The sequence below is a fragment of the Oncorhynchus masou genome, chromosome 17 (genome assembly GCF_036934945.1).
Source record: "Oncorhynchus masou masou isolate Uvic2021 chromosome 17, UVic_Omas_1.1, whole genome shotgun sequence".
Taxonomy (NCBI): domain Eukaryota; kingdom Metazoa; phylum Chordata; class Actinopteri; order Salmoniformes; family Salmonidae; genus Oncorhynchus; species Oncorhynchus masou.
This window is the reverse complement of record NC_088228.1, coordinates 2,346,179-2,371,112: the sequence shown is the minus strand read 5'-3', so window position 1 is coordinate 2,371,112 and position 24,934 is coordinate 2,346,179. Positions and strand designations below refer to the sequence as shown.

The 24,934-nt window shown below is 49.0% G+C and overlaps 1 pseudogene; it reads left to right on the top strand.

Moving 5' to 3' along the window:
- The first annotated feature begins 344 nt into the window (after positions 1 to 344).
- Positions 345 to 24,934, top strand: part of LOC135558079 (ZZ-type zinc finger-containing protein 3-like) — a 39,297-nt pseudogene continuing 14,707 nt past the window's right edge.

Here is a 24,934-nt window from a genome sequence, read left to right as displayed (position 1 = left end):
TAGAGAGCTCTATGGGTGGTGTTGTGGTGTATATAGAGAGCTCTATGGGTGGTGGTGGTGTATGTAGAGAGCTCTATGGGGGGATGGTGTGGTGTATGTAGAGAGCTCTATGGGTGGTGGTGGTGTATGTAGAGAGCTCTATGGGGGGTGGTGGTGTATGTAGAGAGCTCTATGGGGGGTGGTGGTGTATGTAGAGAGCTCTATGGGGGGTGGTGGTGGATGTAGAGAGCTCTATGGGGGGTGGTGGTGGATGTAGAGAGCTCTATGGGGGGCATGGTGTTGTAGTGTATGTAGAGAGCTCACACAAACATGTTTTAGGAAGGTTAGGTCTGAATGACAAGACAATGCATCACATCATACCACAGGAAGGTAATGAAATGATCACACACACACAGACATTACTCTGTTCCCTATTTTAAGACATGCGTCGTAGTCAGTTATTAACCGATGAAGTGATAGCATGTGTCATCATGTCCACTGTTCCTCTGCTTGGCTACCTGGGTAGAGGAGATAAAGGATGTGTTCTACCTGGTTAGAGGAGACAAAGGATGTGTTCTACCTGGGTAGGAGAGACAAAGGATGTGTTCTACCTGGGTAGAGGAGACAAAGGATGTGTTCTACCTGGGTAGAAGAGACAAAGGATGTGTTCTACCTGGGTAGAGGAGACAAAGGATGTGTTCTACATGGGTAGAGGAGACAAAGGATGTGTTATACATGGGTAGAGGAGACAAAGGATGTGTTCTACATGGGTAGAAGAGACAGGATGTGTTCTACATGGGTAGAGGAGACAAAGGATGTGTTCTACATGGGTAGAGGAGACAAAGGATGTGTTCTACATGGGTAGAGGAGACAAAGGATTTATTTTATTTTATTTCACCTTTATTTAACCAGGTAGGCAAGTTGAGAACAAGTTCTCATTTACAATTGCGACCTGGCCAAGATAAAGCAAAGCAGTTCGACATATACAACGACACAGAGTTTCACATGGAGCAAAACAAACATACAGTCAATAATACAGTATAAACAAGTCTATATACGATGTGAGCAAATGAGGTGAGATAAGGGAGGTAAAGGCAAAAAAAAGGCCATGGTGGCAAAGTAAATACAATATAGCAAGTAAAACACTGGAATGGTAGATTTGCAATGGAAGAATGTGCAAAGTAGAAATACAAATAATGGGGTGCAAAGGAGCAAAATAAATAAATTAAATACAGTAGGGAAAGAGGTAGTTGTTTGGGCTAAAATATAGGTGGGCTATGTACAGGTGCAGTAATCTGTGAGCTGCTCTGACAGTTGGTGCTTAAAGCTAGTGAGGGAGATAAGTGTTTCCAGTTTCAGTGCTTTTTGTAGTTCGTTCCAGTCATTGGCAGCAGAGAACTGGAAGGAGAGGCGGCCAAAGAAAGAATTGGTTTTGGGGGTGACTAGAGAGATATACCTGCTGGAGCGTGTGCTACAAGTGGGAGATGCCATGGTGACCAGCGAGTTGAGATAAGGGGGGACTTTACCTAGCAGGGTCTTGTAGATGACATGGAGCCAATGGGTTTGGCGACGAGTATGAAGCGAGGGCCAGCCAACGAGAGCGTACAGGTCGCAATGGTGGGTAGTATATGGGGCTTTGGTGACAAAACGGATTGCACTGTGATAGACTGCATCCAATTTGTTGAGTAGGGTATTGGAGGCTATTTTGTAAATGACATCGCCAAAGTCGAGGATCGGTTGGATGGTCAGTTTTACAAGGGTATGTTTGGCAGCATGAGTGAAGGATGCTTTGTTGCGAAATAGGAAGCCAATTCTAGATTTAACTTTGGATTGGAGATATTTGATATGGGTCTGGAAGGAGAGTTTACAGTCTAACCAGACACCTAAGTATTTGTAGTTGTCCACGTATTCTAAATCAGAGCCGTCGAGAGTAGTGATGTTGGACAGGCGGGTAGGTGCGGGTAGCGATCGGTTGAAGAGCATGCATTTAGTTTTACTTGTATTTAAGAGCAATTGGAGGCCACGGAATGAGAGTTGTATGGCATTGAAGCTTGCCTGGAGGGTTGTTAACACAGTGTTCAAAGAAGGGCCAGAAGTATACAGAATGGTGTTGTCTGCGTAGAGGTGGATCAGAGACTCACCAGCAGCAAGAGCGACCTCATTGATGTATACAGAGAAGAGAGTCGGTCCAAGAATTGAACCCTGTGGCACCCCAATAGACTGCCAGAGGTCCGGACAGCAGACCCTCCGATTTGACACACTGAACTCTATCAGAGAGGTAGTTGGTGAACCAGGCGAGGCAATCATTTGTGAAACCAAGGCTGTCGAGTCTGCCGATGAGGATGTGGTGATTGACAGAGTCGAAGGCCTTGGCCAGATCAATGAACACGGCTGCACAGTAATGTTTCTTATCGATGGCGGTTAAGATATCGTTTAGGACCTTGAGTGTGGCTGAGGTGCACCCATGACCAGCTCTGAAACCAGATTGCATAGCAGAGAAGGTATGGTGAGATTTGAAATGGTCGGTAATCTGTTTGTTGACTTGGCTTTCGAAGACCTTAGAAAGGCATGGTAGGATAGATATAGGTCTGTAGCAGTTTGGGTCAAGAGTGTCCCCCTTTGAAGAGGGGGATGACCGCAGCTGCTTTCCAATCTTTGGGGATCTCAGATGACACGAAAGAGAGGTTGAACAGGCTAGTAATAGGGGTGGCAACAATTTCGGCAGATAATTTTAGAAAGAAAGGGTCCAGATTGTCTAGCCCGGCTGATTTGTAGGGGTCCAGATTTTGCAGCTCTTTCAGAACATCAGCTGAACGGATTTGGGGGAAGGCTTGGGCGAGTTGCAGTGGGGGGTGCAGTGCTGTTGACAGGGGTAGGAGTAGCCAGGTGGAAAGCATGGCCAGCCGTAGAAAAATGCTTATTGAAATTCTCAATTATGGTGGATTTATCAGTGGTGACAGTGTTTCCTATCTTCAGTGCAGTGGGCAGCTGGGAGGAGGTGTTCTTATTCTCCATGGACTTTACAGTGTCCCAGAACTTTTTTGAGTTAGTGTTGCAGGAAGCAAATTTCTGCTTGAAAAAGCTAGCCTTGGCTTTTCTAACTGCCTGTCTATTACATTTACATTTACATTTAAGTCATTTAGCAGACGCTCTTATCCAGAGCGACTTACAAATTGGTGAATTCACCTTCTGACATCCAGTGGAACAGCCACTTTACAATAGTGCATCTAAATCATTTAAAGGGGGGGGGGGGGTGAGAAGGATTACTTTATCCTATCCTAGGTATTCCTTGAAGAGGTGGGGTTTCAGGTGTCTCCGGAAGGTGGTGATTGACTCCGCTGTCCTGGCATCGTGAGGGAGTTTGTTCCACCTTTGGGGGGCCAGAGCAGCGAACAGTTTTGACAGTTTTGGCTGAGCGGGAACTGTACTTCCTCAGTGGTAGGGAGGCGAGCAGGCCAGAGGTGGATGAACGCAGTGCCCTTGTTTGGGTGTAGGGCCTGATCAGAGCCTGGAGGTACTGCGGTGCCGTTCCCCTCACAGCTCCGTAGGCAAGCACCATGGTCTTGTAGCGGATGCGAGCTTCAACTGGAAGCCAGTGGAGAGAGCGGAGGAGCGGGGTGACGTGAGAGAACTTGGGAAGGTTGAACACCAGACGGGCTGCGGCGTTCTGGATGAGTTGTAGGGGTTTAATGGCACAGGCAGGGAGCCCAGCCAACGGCGAGTTGCAGTAATCCAGACGGGAGATGACAAGTGCCTGGATTAGGACCTGCGCCGCTTCCTGTGTGAGGCAGGGTCGTACTCTGCGGATGTTGTAGAGCATGAACCTACAGGAACGGGCCACCGCCTTGATGTTAGTTGAGAACGACAGGGTGTTGTCCAGGATCACGCCAAGGTTCTTAGCGCTCTGGGAGGAGGACACAATGGAGTTGTCAACCGTGATGGCGAGATCATGGAACGGGCAGTCCTTCCCCGGGAGGAAGAGCAGCTCCGTCTTGCCGAGGTTCAGCTTGAGGTGGTGATCCGTCATCCACACTGATATGTCTGCCAGACATGCAGAGATGCGATTCGCCACCTGGTCATCAGAAGGGGGAAAGGAGAAGATTAATTGTGTGTCGTCTGCATAGCAATGATAGGAGAGACCATGTGAGGTTATGACAGAGCCAAGTGACTTGGTGTATAGCGAGAATAGGAGAGGGCCTAGAACAGAGCCCTGGGGGACACCAGTGGTGAGAGCGCGTGGCGAGGAGACAGATTCTCGCCACGCCACCTGGTAGGAGCGACCTGTCAGGTAGGACGCAATCCAAGCGTGGGCCGCGCCGGAGATGCCCAACTCGGAGAGGGTGGAGAGGAGGATCTGATGGTTCACAGTATCGAAGGCAGCCGATAGGTCTAGAAGGATGAGAGCAGAGGAGAGAGTTAGCTTTAGCAGTGCGGAGCGCCTCCGAGATACAGAGAAGAGCAGTCTCAGTTGAATGACTAGTCTTGAAACCTGACTGATTTGGATCAAGAAGGTCATTCTGAGAGAGATAGCGGGAGAGCTGGCCAAGGACGGCACGTTCAAGAGTTTTGGAGAGAAAAGAAAGAAGGGATACTGGTCTGTAGTTGTTGACATCGGAGGGATCGAGTGTAGGTTTTTCAGAAGGGTGCAACTCTCGCTCTCTTGAAGACGGAAGGGACGTAGCCAGCGGTCAGGGATGAGTTGATGAGCGAGGTGAGGTAAGGGAGAAGGTCTCCGGAAATGGTCTGGAGAAGAGAGGAGGGGATAGGGTCAAGCGGGCAGGTTGTTGGGCGGCCGGCCGTCACAAGAAGCGAGATTTCATCTGGAGAGAGAGGGGAGAAAGAGGTCAGAGCACAGGGTAGGGCAGTGTGAGCAGAACCAGCGGTGTCGTTTGACTTAGCAAACGAGGATCGGATGTCGTCGACCTTCTTTTCAAAATGGTTGACGAAGTCATCTGCAGAGAGGGAGGAGGGGGGGAGGGGGAGGAGGATTCAGGAGGGAGGAAAAGGTGGCAAAGAGCTTCCTAGGGTTAGAGGCAGATGCTTGGAATTCAGAGTGGAAGAAAGTGGCTTTTGCAGCAGAGACAGAGGAGGAAAATGTAGAGAGGAGGGAGTGAAAGGATGCCAGGTCCGCAGGGAGGCGAGTTTTCCTCCATTTCCGCTCGGCTGCCCGGAGCACTGTTCTGTGAGCTCGCAATGAGTCGTCGAGCCACGGAGCGGGAGGGGGAGGACCGAGCCGGCCTGGAGGATAGGGGACATAGAGAGTCAAAGGATGCAGAAAGGGAAGAGAGGAGGGTTGAGGAGGCAGAATCAGGAGATAGGTTGGAGAAGGTATGAGCAGAGGGAAGAGATGATAGGATGGAAGAGGAGAGAGTAGCGGGGGAGAGAGAGCGAAGGTTGGGACGGCGCGATACCATCCGAGTAGGGGCAGTGTGGGAAGTGTTGGATGAGAGCGAGAGGGAAAAGGATACAAGGTAGTGGTCGGAGACTTGGAGGGAGTTGCAATGAGGTTAGTGGAAGAACAGCATCTAGTAAAGATGAGGTCGAGCGTATTGCCTGCCTTGTGAGTAGGGGGGAAGGTGAGAGGGTGAGGTCAAAAGAGGAGAGGAGTGGAAAGAAGGAGGCAGAGAGGAATGAGTCAAAGGTAGACGTGGGGAGGTTAAAGTCGCCCAGGACTGTGAGAGGTGAGCCGTCCTCAGGAAAGGAGCTTATCAAGGCATCAAGCTCATTGATGAACTCTCCGAGGAACCTGGAGGGCGATAAATGATAAGGATGTTAAGCTTGAAAGGGCTGGTAACTGTGACAGCATGGAATTCAAAGGAGGCGATAGACAGATGGGTAAGGGGAGAGAGAGAGAATGACCACTTGGGAGAGATGAGGATCCCGGTGCCACCACCCCGCTGACCAGAAGCTCTCGGGGTGTGCGAGAACACGTGGGCGGACGAAGAGAGAGCAGTAGGAGTAGCAGTGTTGTCTGTGGTGATCCATGTTTCCGTCAGTGCCAAGAAGTCGAGGGACTGGAGGGAGGCATAGGCTGAGATGAACTCTGCCTTGTTGGCCGCAGATCGGCAGTTCCAGAGGCTACCAGAGACCTGGAACTCCACGTGGGTCGTGCGCGCTGGGACCACCAGACTAGGGTGGCCGCGGCCACGCGGTGTGGAGCGTTTGTATGGTCTGTGCAGAGAGGAGAGAACAGGGATAGATAGACACATAGTTGACAGGCTACAGAAGAGGCTACGCTAATGCAAAGGAGATTGGAATGACAAGTGGACTACACTTATCGAATGTTCAGAACGTTAAGCTTACGTAGCAAGAATCTTATTGACTAAAATGATTGAAATGATACAGTACTGCTGGAGTAGGCTAGCTGGCAGTGGCTACGTTGTTGACACTACACTAATCAAGTCGTTCCGTCGAGTGTAATAGTTTCTACAGTGCTGCTATTCGGGGGCTAGCTGGCTAGCTAGCAGTGTTGATTACGTAACGTTACGTTAGAAGAACGACAATAGCTGGCTAGCTAACCTAGAAAATCGCTCCAGACTACACAATTGTCTTAGATACAAAGACGGCTATGTAGCTAGCTAGCTACGATCAAACAAATCAAACCGTTGTACTGTAGTGAAGTGAAATGAAAATGTGATACTACCTGTGGAGCGAGGCGGAATGTTGACCGGGTTGTTGAAGTTCAATTCGGAAGACGTTGGCTAGCTGTTGGCTAGCTAGCTATAGCAGTGACTCCTACGTTAAGGACGACAAATAGCTGGCTAGCTAACCTCGGTAAATTAAGATAATCACTCTAAGTCTACACACTCTAAACTACACAATACCTTGGATACGAAGACAGCAAAGACAACTATGTAGCTAGCTAACACTACACTAATCGAGTCGTTGAGTGTAATAGTTTCTACAGTGCTAGTGGACGTTAGCTAGCTGCTGTGCTAGTGGACGTTAGCTAGCTGCTGGGCAGAAAGTAGTGTAGACTACGTTAGGACGACGAAATACGATAATTACGCAATTATCTTTGATACAAAGACGGCTATGTAGCTAGCTAAGAAGAAATTGCTAAGATTAGACAAATCAAACCGTTGTACTATAATGAAATGTAATGAAAAGTTATATATATGGGACACGACAAGACGAGGACAAAATACGTCTGAACTGCTATGCCATCTTGGTTTAGATGTGTTCTACCTGGGTAGAGGAGACAAAGGGTGTGTTCTACCTGGTTAGAGGAGACAAAGGATGTGTTCTACCTGGTTAGAGGAGACAAAGGATGTGTTCTACCTGGGTAGAGGAGACAAAGGATGTGTTCTACCTGGTTAGAGGAGACAAAGGAAGTGTTCTACCTGGGTAGAGGAGACAGGATGTGTTCTACCTGGGTAGAGGAGACAAAGGATGTGTTCTACCTGGGTAGAGGAGACAAAGGATGTGTTCTACCTGGGTAGAGGAGACAAAGGATGTGTTCTACATGGGTTGAGGAGACAAAGTCCAGCCGGAGTCCGTCGAAGAACAAGAAGTCACCAAACCACAGAAGATTAAAATATGTGGTTTTTGGTGATGGCTTTATGGGAAAGCTTGCAACTTGTAAACAATTACCCATTTCTACAAGCAAGTCATATTTTTATAGTAGTGTTAAGTAAATTATATTATGACTGTTACCTCCCGTTTTAAGTTTATTTATGGTAAGGACGTTTGTGTTTGATAATTATTAGGTGGAGGTCACTAGCTACAGTGGTATTTTCAACCTAGCTTTTAGCTAGCTACAGTGATGCCTTCAACCTAGCCTAGCTTTTAGCTAGCTACAGTATAATCTTCAACCTAGCCTAGCTTTTAGCTAGCTTACAGTATTATCCTCAACCTAGCCTAGCTTTTAGCTAGCTACAGTATAATCTTCAACCTAGCCTAGCTTTTAGCTAGCTACAGTATAATCTTCAACCTAGCCTAGCTTTTAGCTAGCTGCTCTGCAGTGCAAGCTAGCTTGACTTGCTAGAAAGTTAGCTACTTTTTTCTCTAACATTTATTATCATCTTAAAACAATGTTTCTCCTGTCTTGAATGAAAAGGTAACATCTCCCTAAATAAATGCTATCTCTGACGGGAGACTAGGCTGTCCGTCCAGTAGTGGAATAAACTTGCATGAAGGTCACGATGTAAATGGGGGCATCAGATTACTAACGTTTTTCAAGTGCGAGGTTAAAAACGGTGGTTTTTGGAAAACCTGACCCTGAGAGCGAGAGATAAGGGAATATGTCCCAAATGGCACCCTATTCCCTACATAGTGCACTTAGCCCTATGGCTAAGTAGTGCGCTATATAGGGAATAGGGTACCATTTGGGATGTGAAACCTAGTGTTCCAGTCTACTTGCTTCCCCAGATAGACACAGATCACTCACAGCTGAAGCATCAAAGCTGGGCTGACATTTAATTCTCTTTGAACTGGCACGAGATGAAAGATACTGCCCTGCCCTTATTCACCCTCTGTCAATATACAGTTGAAGTCAGAAGTTTACATACACCTTAGCCAAATACTTTTAAACTCAGTTTTTCACATTTGCTGACATTTAATCCTAGGAAAAATGTCCTGTATTAGGTCAGTTAGGATCACCACTTAATTTTAAGATTGTGGAATGTCAGAATAATAGTAGAAAGAATGATTTATTTCAGTTTTTATTTCTTTCATCACATTCCAAGTGGGTCAAAAGTTTACATACACTCAATTAGTATTTGGTAGCGTTGTCTTTTAAATTGTTTAACTTGGGTCAAACGTTTTGGGTAGCCTTCCACAAGCTTCCCACAATAAGTTGGGTTTTGGCCCATTCCTCCTGACAGAGCTAGTGTAACTGAGTCAGGTTTGTAGGCCTCCTTGCTCACACATGCTTTTTCAGTTCAGCCCACACATTTTCTATAGGATTTTCTATAGGGCTTTATGATGGCCACTCCAATACCTTGACTTTGTTGTCCTTTTTTTTGCCACAACTTTGGAAGTATGCTTGGGGTAAATTGTCCATTTGAAAGACCCATTTGCGACCAAAAGCTTTAACTTCCTGACTGATGTCTTGAGATGTTGCTTCAATATATTCACATAGTTTTCCGACCTCATGATGCCATCTATTTTGTGAAGTCCACCAGCAAAGCACCCCCACAACATGATGCTGCCACCCCCGTGCTTCACTGTTCTTCGGCTTGCAAGCCTCCCCCTTTTTCCTCCTAACATAACGATGGTCATTATGGTCAAACAGTTCTATTTTTGTTTCATCAGACCAGAGGACATTTCTCTAAAAAGTAAGATCTTTGTCCCCATGTGCAGTTGCAAACCGTAGTCTCTTTTTTTATGGCAGTTTTGGAGCAGTGTCTTCTTCCTTGCTGAGCGGACTTTCAGGTTATGTCGATATAGGACTCGTTTTACTGTGGATACAGGACTCGTTTTACTGTGGATATAGATACTTTTGTACCTGTTTCCTCCAGCATCTTCACAAGGTCCTTTGCTGTTATGGGATTGATTGTACTTTTCGCACCAAAGTACGTTCATCTCTAGGAGACAGAATGCGTCTCCTTCCTGAGCGGTATGACGGCTGCGTGGTCCCATGGTGTTTATACTTGTGTACTATTGTTTGTACAGATGAACGTGGTACCTTCAGGCGTTTGGAAATTGCTCCAAAGGAGGAACCAGACTTGTAGAGGTCTACAATTTGTTTTCTGAGGTCTTGGCTGATTTGATTTTCCCATGATGTCAAGCGAAGAGGCACTGAGTTTGAAGGTTGGCCTTGAAATACATCCACAGGTGCACCAGAATCTTCTAAATCCTTGACATCATTTTGGGGAATTTTCCAAGATGTTTAAAGGCACAGTCAACTTAGTGTATGAAAACTTCTGATTCACTGGAATTCTAATTAAGTGAAATAATCTCTCTGTAGGCAATTGCTGGAAATGTACTTGTGTCATGCACAAAGTAGATGTCCTAACCGACTTGCCAGAACTATAGTTTTTTAACAAGAAATTTATGGAGTGGTTTGAAAAACAAATTTTAATGACTTCAAACTAAGTGTATGTAAACCTCCGACTTCAACTGTAGCATCTCTGATTCTCTTACCTTATTCCCAGTCTGTCAGTATAGCATCTCCCAACGCTGAACCTTATTCATCCTCTGTCAGTATAGCATCTCCCAACGCTGAACCTTATTCATCCTCTGTCAGTATATCATCTCCCAACGCTGAACCTTATTCATCCTCTGTCAGTATAGCATCTCCCAACGCTGAACCTTATTCATCCTCTGTCAGTATAGCATCTCCCAACGCTGAACCTTATTCATCCTCTGTCAGTATAGCATCTCCCAACGCTGAACCTTATTCATCCTCTGTCAGTATAGCATCTCCCAACGCTGAACCTTATTCATCCTCTGTCAGTATAGCATCTCCCAATGCTGAACCTTATTCATCCTCTGTCAGTATAGCATCTCCCAACGCTGAACCTTATTCATCCTCTGTCAGTATAGCATCTCCCAACGCTGAACCTTATTCATCCTCTGTCAGTATAGCATCTCCCAACGCTGAACCTTATTCATCCTCTGTCAGTATAGCATCTCCCAACGCTGAACCTTATTCATCCTCTGTCAGTATAGCATCTCCCACCGCTGAACCTTATTCATCCTCTGTCAGTATAGCATCTCCCAACGCTGAACCTTATTCATCCTCTGTCAGTATAGCATCTCCCAACGCTGAACCTTATTCATCCTCTGTCAGTATAGCATCTCCCAACGCTGAACCTTATTCATCCTCTGTCAGTATAGCATCTCCCAACGCTGAACCTTATTCATCCTCTGTCAGTATAGCATCTCCCAACGCTGAACCTTATTCATGGATAATGGATCTCTTATGAAGCTTTATAACCTCTGTCTCCTCTATGCTCCCAGGTGCCCCACTTCTGTAGCAGAGGAGCGAGCAGCACGATGAGACGCCAGTAGCCTCCCGCCGTAGCATGGCCGCGTCACGTTCCTCGCGCGTCACAAGGTCATCGGTCGGGCTCTGTGGCCGAACCCTCAGGAATCGCAGTATCGCCCAGCCGGAGGAGGTTCAGGGGTCACCGCTCCCCGGCAGCAGGGCCCCACGCTCCCCCAAGAAGAGACAGGATGACCAGGCCGGGGCCTCAGAGAAGCCTGGGGGTCACCAGGGAAAGGTAGCCCACCACAAGGCCACCTCAGTGGACGGGGAGACATGGGCAAGCCCCAGGAAGAGGGTCCTGTCCTGCTCAGAGAGAGAGGGGGTTGGGGGTTCTGGGAAGGCTGAGAACTGTGAAGGGAGGGGGAAGGAGACGTCAGGTGTTGTGGGGAGGGATGCCTCGCCACTCCTCAAAAGGGCCAGACGGTGCTTCCGCTCTGGGGAGTCCCATGGATCCAAGGATGACCTCCCGTCTGCGCCCGTCATCTCCGCCTCCCCCTGTGCCCCCTTAACGACTGTCAAGGAGAACAGTGAAGGGAATGACCTGCTCAGACAAAACTCCACCGCAGCCTCACCTTCCTCTTCTTCACCTGTCCTCAACAAGGAGGAAGGAGAGGAGGAGGAGGAGGATGACGGCCATGTTCAGCAGCTCCTGAACTCCAACTCCCATAAGTCCTGTATCTGGCTTGGGCAGACCAGCAGTAGCCCTGATGCTCAGACAAACTCCCTGTGTCTCAGCAGTGCCTCCAACACCACCTGTCCAGGTCCCGGTTCAGCACTGCCTCCAACACCACCTGTCCAGGTCCCGGTTCAGCAGTGCTGAACGGCAGCCAGAGGGGGGCGCCCTGCCCCTCGCCCCCAGACCCCATAGTGCCTTGTAGAAACTCTGATCCTGGGCAGGAGGAAGAGTGTAAAGACTCCGATCCTGGGCAGGAGGAAGAGTGTAAAGACTCCGATCCTGGGCAGGAGGAAGAGTGTAAAGACTCCGATCCTGGGCAGGAGGAAGAGTGTAAAGACTCCGATCCTGGGCAGGAGGAAGAGTGTAAAGACTCCGATCCTGGGCAGGAGGAAGAGTGTAAAGACTCCGATCCTGGGCAGGAGGAAGAGTGTGAAGACTCTGATCCTGGGCAGGAGGAAGAGTGTAAAGACTCCGATCCTGGGCAGGAGGAAGAGTGTAAAGACTCCGATCCTGGGCAGGAGGAAGAGTGTAAAGACTCCGATCCTGGGCAGGAGGAAGAGTGTAAAGACTCCGATCCTGGGCAGGAGGAAGAGTGTAAAGACTCCGATCCTGGGCAGGAGGAAGAGTGTAAAGACTCCGATCCTGGGCAGGAGGAAGAGTGTAAAGACTCCGATCCTGGGCAGGAGGAAGAGTGTAAAGACTCCGATCCTGGGCAGGAGGAAGAGTGTAAAGACTCCGATCCTGGGCAGGAGGAAGAGTGTAAAGACTCTGATCCTGGGCAGGAGGAAGAGTGTAAAGACTCTGATCCTGGGCAGGAGGAAGAGTGTAAAGACTCTGATCCTGGGCAGGAGGAAGAGTGTGAAGACTCCGATCCTGGGCAGGAGGAAGAGTGTGAAGACTCCGATCCTGGGCAGGAGGAAGAGTGTAAAGACTCCGATCCTGGGCAGGAGGAAGAGTGTAAAGACTCTGATCCTGGGCAGGAGGAAGAGTGTAAAGACTCAGGGGAGTGTCCTGCTCCTCTTCTGGCCTCCTTTGAGGAGGACTCCTCTACTCCCCACCTGTCTGTCAGAGAGGAGGAGGTAGATGTGGTGGGGTACTCAGTGTGTCGGGAGGAAGTGGTGACAGCGACCGAGGAGGAGGAGAGTTGCGGCGGGGGAATTAACGGATGGTCGTTCACGTCGCTGGTGGTGCAGAACACTGTTGCCACCAGCATCATCATCAACAACAACATCAACAACAACAACAACTCAGGAGAATTCACGATGCCACTGCTAGCCCCCCCAACATGCTCAGACCCACCCTGCACCCCTCTATCTCCAGCACCTTGCCCCCCTCCTTCACAGATCCCCACGAACACAGGTACACCCTGAGGACTTCGCCCCGTAGGGCGGCCTGCGGCGGTGGCAAGGCTGTGGCCCCCTGCTCCTCTCCCAGGGACCCTCTGATGGAGGGGGTGGAGGCGGGGAGAGAGCTGGTCGCTACTCCTTCCCTCTCCCCATGCTCCAGTATCCAGGCCATGGAGGGGTCCCTCCTGTCTCCCCCGTCTGTCCCCATGGAGCAGGGTAACGGTGGGGCCAGAAGGGACAGGGTAGAATGGGACAGTACGGGCCATGGGGAGCTCTGTGAGACCAGGGGAGGCCGAGAGGAGGTTCCAGGAAGTCAACAGGAGGACGACCCAAACGTGTATCACTTTGAGTCAGATCACCTGACCCTCAAACATAACAAAGAGTACGTAGTGGGAGTTTATGGGATTATATATATACAGTGGGGCAAAAAAGTATTTAGTCAACCACCAATTGTGCAAGTTCTCCCACTTAAAAAGATGAGAGGCCTGTAATTTTCATCATAGGTACACTTCAACTATGACAGACAAAATTAGAAAAAAAATCCAGAAATTCACACTGTAGGATTTTTTATGAATTTATTTGCAAATTATGGTGGAAAATAAGTATTTGGTCACCTACAAACAAGCAAGATTTCTGGCTCTCACAGACCTGTAACTTCTTATTTAAGAGGCTCCTCTGTCCTCCACTCGTTACCTGTATTAATGACACCTGTTTGAACTTGTTATCAGTATAAAAGACACCTGTCCACAACCTCAAACAGTCACACTCCAAACTCCACTATGACCAAGACCAAAGAGCTGTCAAAGCTTGTTTGTAGGTGACCAAATACTTATTTTCCACCATAATTTGCAAATAAATTAATTTTCCTGTTTTGGGACACAGACACAGCCTACCTCTGATCTGTTTCCTGTTTACATACATGCTGCTGTCTGTTTCTCCAATAGTGTGGATCCCTCCTAAATGGCACCCTAATTCCCTATAATATAGTGCACTACTTTTGACCAGGGTACCAATTGGGACCTATCCTGAGTTAATAATGTATTGTTGGATTCCCTGATGCATGTTGTCCTCTCTCCCCGTCCACCAGTTACCAGAGGTTGCTCCAGACTGTAGCTGTGTTGGAGGCCCAGAGAACCCAGAGTATACGGGACTTGGAGCGTCTGGCCAGACAGCAGAGAGAAGCTCTCCGAGACCCCGTCAGCTTTGTGGAGCAGCTGCAGAAACAGGTACTGTACTTTACACAATAGGTAACAGCTTGTTATAACAGGTTATAACAGGTATATGTAACATTATAACTCTAACCCTGCAGAAACAGGTAGTATACTGTATGAGCGCTGTAGTAATAGTACTAGTAACCTCTCTCTCTCTCTCTCTCTTTTTTCTCTCTCTCTCTCTCTTTCTCTCACTCTCTCTCTCTCACTCTCTCTTTCTCTCTCTCTTTCTCTCTCTATGTCTCTCTTTCTCTCTCTCTCATTCTCTCTCTCTCTCTCTGTCTCTCTGTCTCACTCACTCACTCACTCACAATTCAATTCAATTGAAGGGCTTTATTGGCAGGCAAGACATATTATGTTTACATTGCCAAAGCAAGTGAAATAGATAATTAACATTACACTCACAATAGTTCCAAAGGAATAGAGTCATGTCAAATGTCATACTATGTCTATATACAGTGTTGTAACGATGTGCAAATAGTTCAAGTACAAAAGGGTAAATAAACCTCTATCCAAAATTCATACACTGATCTAAACGACAAGACTTTCTTATACAAATACAAGAGGCTGTCGCCCCAGGTGGTTCAACATGGCAGCTCTCAGCTGCTCGTCTTGGCTGTAAAGCCCTGACGTGATCTGACAAAGTAGAACGTTAGGCCAAAGGCTACTTTCGAGGAACTAGTTCACATATTTCCTGCCCGTACATGGATCCTTGTGATCTTTGTCTAATTCTATGAGGCCACTTCCTGTTGACCTCTGACCTCTAACCTCAGGTGGAGTTGGACCTGCCGCGTCCCCAGAGAGTGGTTCAGCTGCCAGACGTCTCATGGGACCAGTACACGTCAGGACTGGGAGACTTCGAGAGGGAGTTCTGTAACAAGAAACGCACAACCAGGAGGCTCAAACTCATATTCGATAAGGGTGAGTTGACCCTGCCATATATTGATTCAGTTGATTTGATTCATTTAGTATATTTCCTCATTAGAATATATGGAATTTGTTTTGGAAATGCTTAACAGCATTTGTTGTTGTTTTGTTAAATAGTGTAAATCATGTATTTATAAATCAATATTATATATATATATATATATATATATATATATATATATATATATATATATATATATATATATATATATATATATATATATTATCCTGTAGTTAGGTTACCAGATGGACCAAAAAGCTCTCTGGATCCTAAGGAGGAGGAGGGTGAACCATCAACCCTGTACTCTGCTCTGCCCTCTAGTGACACTCTTGAGAACAGCAACAACTCACAGGTACATCCCACTGTTAGCCCACAGGCTATACCCAAAGCCATGTCATTTAGGGCACAACTGCAGCTTGATAACAACATGGATGTGTTTGTTATGTAGCTAGCTAGGCCACAACAGCCTCCTTTCTCTACTAATTGCTTTCAAAGATCTCACAAGTGACCATGTTATTGTCATTTTATAGCCCCTTGTCACACCTCACCAACCCATTCCTCTACCCATACTAGAGGATAAGAGATGGTATCTATGGAAACAAACCATCTCTCCTCTTCTGGTGCTCTACTGCTGTGTGTGTGTGTGTGTGTGTGTGTGTGTGTGTGTGTGTGTGTGTGTGTGTGTGTGTGTGTGTGTGTGTGTGTGTGTAAAGCAGTCAATTTAATTGATTGTGTAGATTCTCCTGAACAAATATCACATAATGTCTGCATCCCAAATGGCAGTCTATTCCCCTACTGCCTTCATAGTCTATTCCCCTACTGCCTACATAGTCTAAGTGACATCAATAAGGGATCATAGCTTTCACCTGGATCCACCTGGTCAGTCTATGTCATGGAAAGAGCAGGTGTTCTTAATGATTTGTCCACTCAGTGTATAGACATGTTCAACTTCTGCACAATATTAGGCGTCCTTCCGCGGTCTTAAACATGTCTGTCCATCTCCAGAGGATCCGAGGGCGGCTGTGTCACCAGAGTAAACCTGACACCTTCAACCAGCTGTGGACCGTGGAGGAACAGGTACTGACAAGACATTCTTTATTTTTTACAAATAATAAATAAATACATTTAGACTCATTTAAAACTCCTAGTTGTCTCAGACAAGAGTGTACAACAATACCATAGAGATCTGAGATCTCCTCTCTTTAAAGTGTCTTTTTTGTTTGTTATTTGTGAGCATCCTAAATGAGTTGTTTCTGTGTTGAAAGTGAGTTGTTTCTAAATGAGTTGTTTCAAAATGAGTTGTTCCTAAATGAGCTGTTTCTAAAGGAGTTGTTCCAAACCAAACAGAGTTGTTCCAAACAGAGTTGTTCCAAACAGAGTTGTTCCAAACAGAGTTGTTCCTAAATAGAGTTGTTCCTAAATAGAGTTGTTCCTAAATAGAGTTGTTCCTAAATAGAGTTGTTCCTAAATAGAGTTGTTCCTAAATAGAGTTGTTCCTAAATAGAGTTGTTCCTAAATAGAGTTGTTCCTAAATAGAGTTGTTCCTAAATAGAGTTGTTCCTAAATAGAGTTGTTCCTAAATAGAGTTGTTCCTAAATAGAGTTGTTCCCAAAGGAGCCGTTCCCAAAGGAGCCGTTCCCAAAGGAGCCGTTCCCAAAGGAGCCGTTCCCAAATAGAGTTGTTCCTAAATAGAGTTGTTCCCAAAGGAGCCGTTCCCAAAGGAGCCGTTCCCAAAGGAGCCGTTCCCAAAGGAGCCGTTCCCAAAGGAGCCGTTCCCAAAGGAGCCGTTCCTGTGTAGAAAAAGTTGGAGCATCTGCTGCTGCAGTTCTCTCCTGAGGAGGCGGAGTCTAAACGCTGGCAGAAGATAGCTGACGCCCTGGGCAACAGGACCGCTAAACAGGTGTCTCACACACACACACACCTACACACACCTACACACACACACACACACACACCTACACACCTACACACACACACCTACACACACACACACACACACACACACACACACACACACACACACACACACACACACACACACACACACACACACACACACACACACACACCTACACACACAGACACCTACACACACACACCTACACACACCTACACACACACACACCTACACACACACACACACCTACACACACACACACACACACACACACCCACACCTACACACACACACACCAATACATTATCTATTGAGCTAAAGGTTTGTTCTCTGTGTGTGCAGGTGGCCAGCCGCGTACAGAAGTATTTCATCAAACTGACTAGAGCAGGAATCCCTGTTCCTGGGAGGAGCCCCAACATCTACAGCAAGAAGGTATCTACACATCCCCTCCCTCAGTGGATCTCAAGCCTCTCCTCTCCCCAGACATTTCATCATGTTTTGTAGTCTAGTTCACCTCTGGATGAGTTCAAAGGCATAGAGCATCTGGGGGGGAGCTAGGAGAGTAGAATAGAGTAGAGGACCTAGGGTAGCTAAGGGAGGGGGGAGGGAGGTCCCCGAGTAGAGTAGAGGACCCAGAGTAGAGTAGAGGACCCAGGGTAGCTAAGGGAGGGGGGAGGGAGGTCCCCGAGTAGAGTAGAGGACCCAGGGTAGCTAAGGGAGGGGGAGGGAGGTCCCCGAGTAGAGTAGAGGACCTAGGGTAGCTAAGGGAGGGGGAGGGAGGTCCCCGAGTAGAGTAGAGGACCCAGGGTAGCTAAGAGGCGATAGGGGGGAACGCTGAGGAGAGTAGAGTAGAGGATCCTGGGTAGCTAAGGGAGGGGGGGATCGAGGAGAGTAGAATAGAGGACCCTGGGTAGCTAAGGGAGGGAGGGAGGACGAGGAGAGTAGAATAGAGGACCCTGGGTAGCTAAGGGAGGGGGGGGAACGAGGAGAGTAGAATAGAGGACCCTGGGTAGCTAAGGGAGGGGGGAACGAGGAGAGTAGAATAGAGGACCCTGGGTAGCTAAGGGAGGGGGGTGGGAACGAGGAGAGTAGAATAAAGGACCCTAGGTAGCTAAGGGAGGGGGGGGAACGAGGAGAGTAGAATAGAGGACCCTGGGTAGCTAAGGGAGGGGGGGAACGAGGAGAGTAGAATAGAGGACCCTGGGTAGCTAAGGGAGGGGGGGAACGAGGAGAGTAGAATAGAGGACCCTGGGTAGCTAAGAGAGGGGGGGGAACGAGGAGAGTAGAATAGAGGACCCTGGGTAGCTAAGGGAGGGGGGGAACGAGGAGAGTAGAATAGAGGACCCTGGGTAGCTAAGGGAGGTAATAGGTGGGAACGAGGAGAGTAGAATAGAGGACCCTGGGTAGCTAAGGGAGGTAATAGGTGGGAACGAGGAGAGGAGAGTAGAGGACCCTGGGTAGCTAAGGGGGTGATAGGTGGGAACGAGGAGAGTAGAATAGAGGACCCTGGGTAGCTAAGGGGGGTGATAGGTGGGAACGAGGAGAGAGAGTAGAATAGAGGACCCTGGGTAGCTAAGGGAGGGGGGGGAACGAGGAGAGTAGAATAGAGGACCCTGGGTAGCTAAGGGAGGGGGGAATGAGGAGAGTAGAATAGAGGACCCTGGGTAGCTAAGGGAGGGGGGAACGAGGAGAGTAGAATAAAGGACCCTAGGTAGCTAAGGGAGGGGGGGACGAGGAGAGTAGAATAGAGGACCCTGGGTAGCTAAGGGAGGGGGAGCGAGGAGAGTAGAATAGAGGACCCTGGGTAGCTAAGGGAGGGGGACGAGGAGAGTAGAATAGAGGACCCTGGGTAGCTAAGAGAGGGGGGAACGAGGAGAGTAGAATAGAGGACCCTGGGTAGCTAAGGGAGGGGGGGGAACGAGGAGAGTAGAATAGAGGACCCTGGGTAGCTAAGGGAGATAGGGGGAACGAGGAGAGTAGAATAGAGGACCCTGGGTAGCTAAGGGAGGTGATTATACAGACACAATAGATGGGACAAACGAGGAGAGTTCAGAGATACCGTCTTGTCTCAAACATTTGTCCATAACAGAAACATGCAGGATATGAAAACTGAAAACAAAAATGTAGAGATGTCGCTAAGGGAGTCAATGGCTCAGCCTCTCAATAGGGTTTCTACTGCAGCTAAAACTACGGCCTAAATGCTAAACAGTGTAACTAGAGGACCTTACCTCTTTTCCAGCTGTATCCACAGCCTAACGTTCCCCTTTACTTAGAGGACCCTGGGTAGCTAAGGGAGGTGATAGGTGGGAACGAGGAGAGTACCCGGACAGGTTAAATCAACTGCCCGTAGAGTAGAGAACACCCCAAATTGCAATGGAGGACCATGTGAAGAGGATTTTTTTTTTTTTTTTTAACCAGGCAAGTCAGTTAAGAACACATTCTTATTATCAATGACGGCCTGGGTAGCTAAGGGGTTAACTGCCTGTTCAGGGAGGTGAGAACGACAGATTTGTAGAGGACCCAGTCAGCTCGGGAGGTGATACAACCTGGGAACTAGGAGAGGAGAGTAGAGGATCCTGGGTAGCTAAGAAGGTTATAGTGGGAACGGAGAGGAGAGTAACCTCTAGGCTACCCTGCCGCCCCAAATGGTGCTCAACCCTCAGCTGAGGGGAACAGGACCTAAGCTGATAGGTGAAACGCGCCCGGGTAGCTTATTAACCAATGAAGCACTTTGTTAATCAGGCGAGGAACACTATGGAAATCCAGGGTTTCAGTTAATTACATTCATTAGTTTTAAAAAGGACCAGTATTTAGTCATCCTGGGTAGCTAAGGGAGGTTAGGTAGGAATAGAGTAGAGGATCCTGGGTAGCCAAGTTACATGGATTAGGTCTACTAAAGGGAGAGGATAGGTTTAAAACATGGTCAGCTATTTAACTAGACAGGACCTGGGTAGCTAACCCGGGAGCCTGGGTAACTCGGGGGGGAGCCTGGGTACTAAGGGATTATTTAGTCAGGGAGGACATCTAAGGGACTGGGACATGGCTATACATAGAGTAGAGGATCCTGAGCTAAGGGACTTCCTGATAGGTGGGAACGAGGAGAGTAGGTCAGGGACCCTGGGTAGCTAAGGGAGGGACAGGATACACAGAGTAGAGGACCCTGGGTAGCTAAGGGAGGTGATAGGTGAACATATTTAGAGTAGAGGATCCTGGGTATGGCGAACGAGGCCAGTAGTAAGTCTGATCTGGGTACTAAGGGAGGAGAGGGAGAAGACATAGACATCAGTTTTAAGGGAGGGGGGGACTAGAGTCCCCCTGGCTGCTAAGGGAGGGGGGAGGGAGGTCCCTAGGAAGTTGGTGTCAGAGGGAGGGTCCCCGACAGAGTATGATGATTTAATGATAGGTGGAAAACGAGGAGAGTGATGATCCTGGGTAGATGATGATGGTGGGAAACAGGAAGTAGAGTGAATCTGTAGTTGATGATGGTGATGATGGTGAGTATGATGCAGGGTAGCTAAGGGAGGGGGACGATGATGAGATGATGATGGTGTTGTGATGATGATGGTGATGATGATGATGGTGTTGATGATGATGATGGTGTTGGATGATGATGATGATGGTATTGATGATGATGGGAATGATGATGATGATGGTATTGATGATGATGGTGAGTAGATGAGGACCCAGGGTTGATGATGGTGGGATGATGATGATGTGGGTTGGGATGATGGTGATGATGGTAGATGATGATGATGATGATGGTGGGATTGATGATGATGACCCAGGGTATTGATGATAGGTGGGAACGAGGAGAGGAGAGTAGAGGATCCTGGGTAGTGGTGGGTAGTATATGGGGCTTTAGTGACAAAATGGATGGCACTGTGATAGACTGCATACAATTTGTTGAGTAGAGTGTTGGAGGACTATTTTATAAATGACATAGCTAAGGGAGGGGGAACGAGGATCGAGTAGGATGGTCAGTTTATACAGACACAATACAATGGGGTATGTTTGGCAGCATGAGTGAAACATGCTTTGTTCACAAAAAATGGATTGGAGATGCCGATTAGCTAGCCTTAATTTTCTACTGCAGCTAAAACTTGGCCTAAATGCTAAACAGCGTAACTAGGAAGCTGTATCCAGAGTTTACAGTCTAACCAGACACCTAGGTATTTGTAGTTGTCCACAAATTCATTGGAGGACCAGAAAATTTATTATTTTTTTTTTTTTTAACCAGAGTAGTGAACACTTCTTATTTTCAATGACGGCCTGGGAACAGGGCTGCCTGTTCAGGGGAAGAGCATGCATTTAGTTTTACTAGCATTTAAGAGCAGTTGGAGGCCACGGAAGGAGAGTTGTAACCAATGGCATTTGTTAATCAGCAGCAGGATTTCAGTTAATTACATCATTATTTTAAAAATGAAATATTTAGTCATGTCCACTTTATTTTAATTGAACCCTGTTAGATCACTACCCATAGATTACTCACCAGACCTGGTCCGGACAACAGGCCCTCCTATTTGACACACTGAACTCAATCTAAGAAGTAGTTGGTGAACATTTTAAACAGGCGATGAGGCAGTCATTTGAGAAACCAAGGCTGCTGAGTCTGGCGATAAGAATGTGGTGATTGACAGAGTCGAAAGCCTTGGCCAGGTCAATGAATACAGCTGCACAGTATTGTCTCTTATCGATGGCGGTTATGATATAGTTTAGGACCTTGAGCGTGACTGAGGTGCTCGTGACCGGCTCTAAAACCAGATTGAATAGTGGAGAAGGTATGGTGGGATTCTAAATGGTTGGTCATCTGTTTGTTCACTTGGCTTTTGAAGACCTTAGAAAGACAGGGTAGGATGGATAAAGGTCTGTAACAGTTTGGGTCTAGAGTGTCTCCCCCTTTGAAGAGGAGGATGACCTTGGCAGCTTTCAATCTTTGGGAATCTCAGACGACTCGAAAGACAGGTTGAACAGGCTAGTAATAGGTAATGATGTTGTTGATAATGTTGTTTATGCCTGTAGGTGTCCAATAAGAGGCAGCACCACCTGAACAAGCACCTGTACCTGTGTCTACCTTCCTGACCTCATATGAGCCTCCCGTCTTTATGGAAGAAGAGGATGAGAGAGCGGCCTACTACAGCTCCCTGCAGGACCCCGATGGAGACGACACGGTACGACACGCTGACCACCTGACCACACGGTACACACGCTGACCGCCTGACCACACGGTACCACACGCTGACCACCTGACCACACGGTACGACACGCTGACCACACGGTACGACACACTGACCACACGGTGCGACACGCTGACCACCTGACCACACGGTACCACACTGACCACACGGTACGACACGCTGACCACCTGACCACACGGTACCACACGCTGACCACCTGACCACACGGTACGACACGCTGACCACACGGTACCACACACTGACCACACGGTACGACACGCTGACCACCTGACCACACGGTACCACACTGACCACACGGTACGACACGCGGTACCACACACTGACCACACGGTACCACACACTGACCACACGGTACCACACAATGACCACCTGACCACACGGTACGACACGCTGACCACCTGACCACACGGTACCACACACTGACCACACGGTACCACACACTGACCACACGGTACAACACACTGACCACCCTGACCACACGGTACCACACTGACCACACGGTACGACACGCTGACCACCTGACCACACGGTACCACACGCTGACCACACCACACACGCTGACCACCTGACCACACGGTACCACACGCTGACCACCTGACCACACGGTACCACACCACCTGACCACACGGTACCACACGCTGACCACACGGTACCACACTGACCACACGGTACGACACGCTGACCACCTGACCACACGGTGACCACACGACACGCTGACCACCTGACCACACGGTACCACACACTGACCACTGACCACGGTACCACACACTGACCACACGGTACGACACTGACCACACGGTACGACACGCTGACCACCTGACCACACGGTACCACACACTGACCACACGGTACCACACACTGACCACGGTACAACACACTGACCACCTGACCACACTGACCACACGGTACCACACCACCTGACCACACGGTACCACACGGTGACCACCTGACCACGGTACCACACTCACCACACGGTACGACACGCTGACCACCTGACCACACGGTACCACACACTGACCACACGGTACCACACTGACCACCTGACCACACGGTACCACACACTGACCACCTGACCACACGGTACCACACACTGACCACACGGTACCACACTGACCACACGGTACCACACTGACCACCTGACCACACGGTACCACACTGACCACACGGTACGACACACTGACCACACGGTACGACACACTGACCACACGGTACCACACTGACCACCTGACCACACGGTACCACACTGACCACACGGTACGACACACTGACCACACGGTACCACACGCTGACCACACGGTACCACACCACCTGACCACACACTGACCACCTGACCACACGGTACGACACGCTGACCACCTGACCACACGGTACCACACACTGACCACACGGTACGACACACTGACCACACGGTACGACACACTGACCACACGGTACCACACTGACCACCTGACCACACGGTACCACACTGACCACACGGTACGACACACCACCTGAGTGACCACACGGTACGACACACTGACCACACGGTACGACACACTGACCACACGGTACGACACGCTGACCACCTGACCACACGGTACCACACACTGACCACACGGTACGACACACTGACCACACGGTACGACACACTGACCACACGGTACGACACACTGACCACACGGTGACACGCTGACCACCTGACCACACGGTACCACACACTGACCACCTGACCACACGGTACCACACACTGACCACACGGTACCACACACTGACCACACACACTGACCACACGGTAGCACACACTGACCACACGGTACCACACGCTGACCACACGGTACCACACGCTGACCACACGGTACCACGCTGACCACACGGTACCACACGCTGACCACACGGTACTGACCACACGGTACCACACGCTGACCACACGCTGACCACCTGACCACACGGTACCACACACTGACCACACGGTACCACACGCTGACCACTGGTACCACACACTGACCACACGGTACCACACTGACCACACGGTACGACACGCTGACCACCGGACGACACGCTACCACACGCTGACCACACGGTACGACACGCTGACCACCTGACCACACGGTACCACACGGTACCACACGCTGACCACACGCTGTGACCACACGGTACCACACGCTGACCACCTGACCACACGGTACCACACGCTGACCACACGGTGACCACTGACCACACGGTACCACACACTGACCACACTGACCACACGGTACCACACACTGACCACACGGTACCACACACTGACCACCTGACCACACACCTGACCACACGGTACCACACGGGTACCACACTGACCACACGGTACGACACACTGACCACACGGTACGACACGCTGACCACACGGTACGACACGCTGACCACCTGACCACACGGTACCACACACTGACCACACGGTGACGACACACTGACCACACGGTACCACACACTGACCACACGGTACGACACACTGACCACACGGTACGACACGCTGACCACACGGTACCACACACTGACCACACGGTACCACACACTGACCACCTGACCACACGGTACCACACTGACCACACGGTACCACACACTGACCACACGGTACCACACACTGACCACACGGTACCACACACTGACCACACGGTACCACACACTGACCACACGGTACCACACACTGACCACACGGTACCACACACTGACCACACGGTACCACACTGACCACACGGTACCACGCGCTGACCACGCGGTACACACACTGACCACACGGTACCACACGCTGAC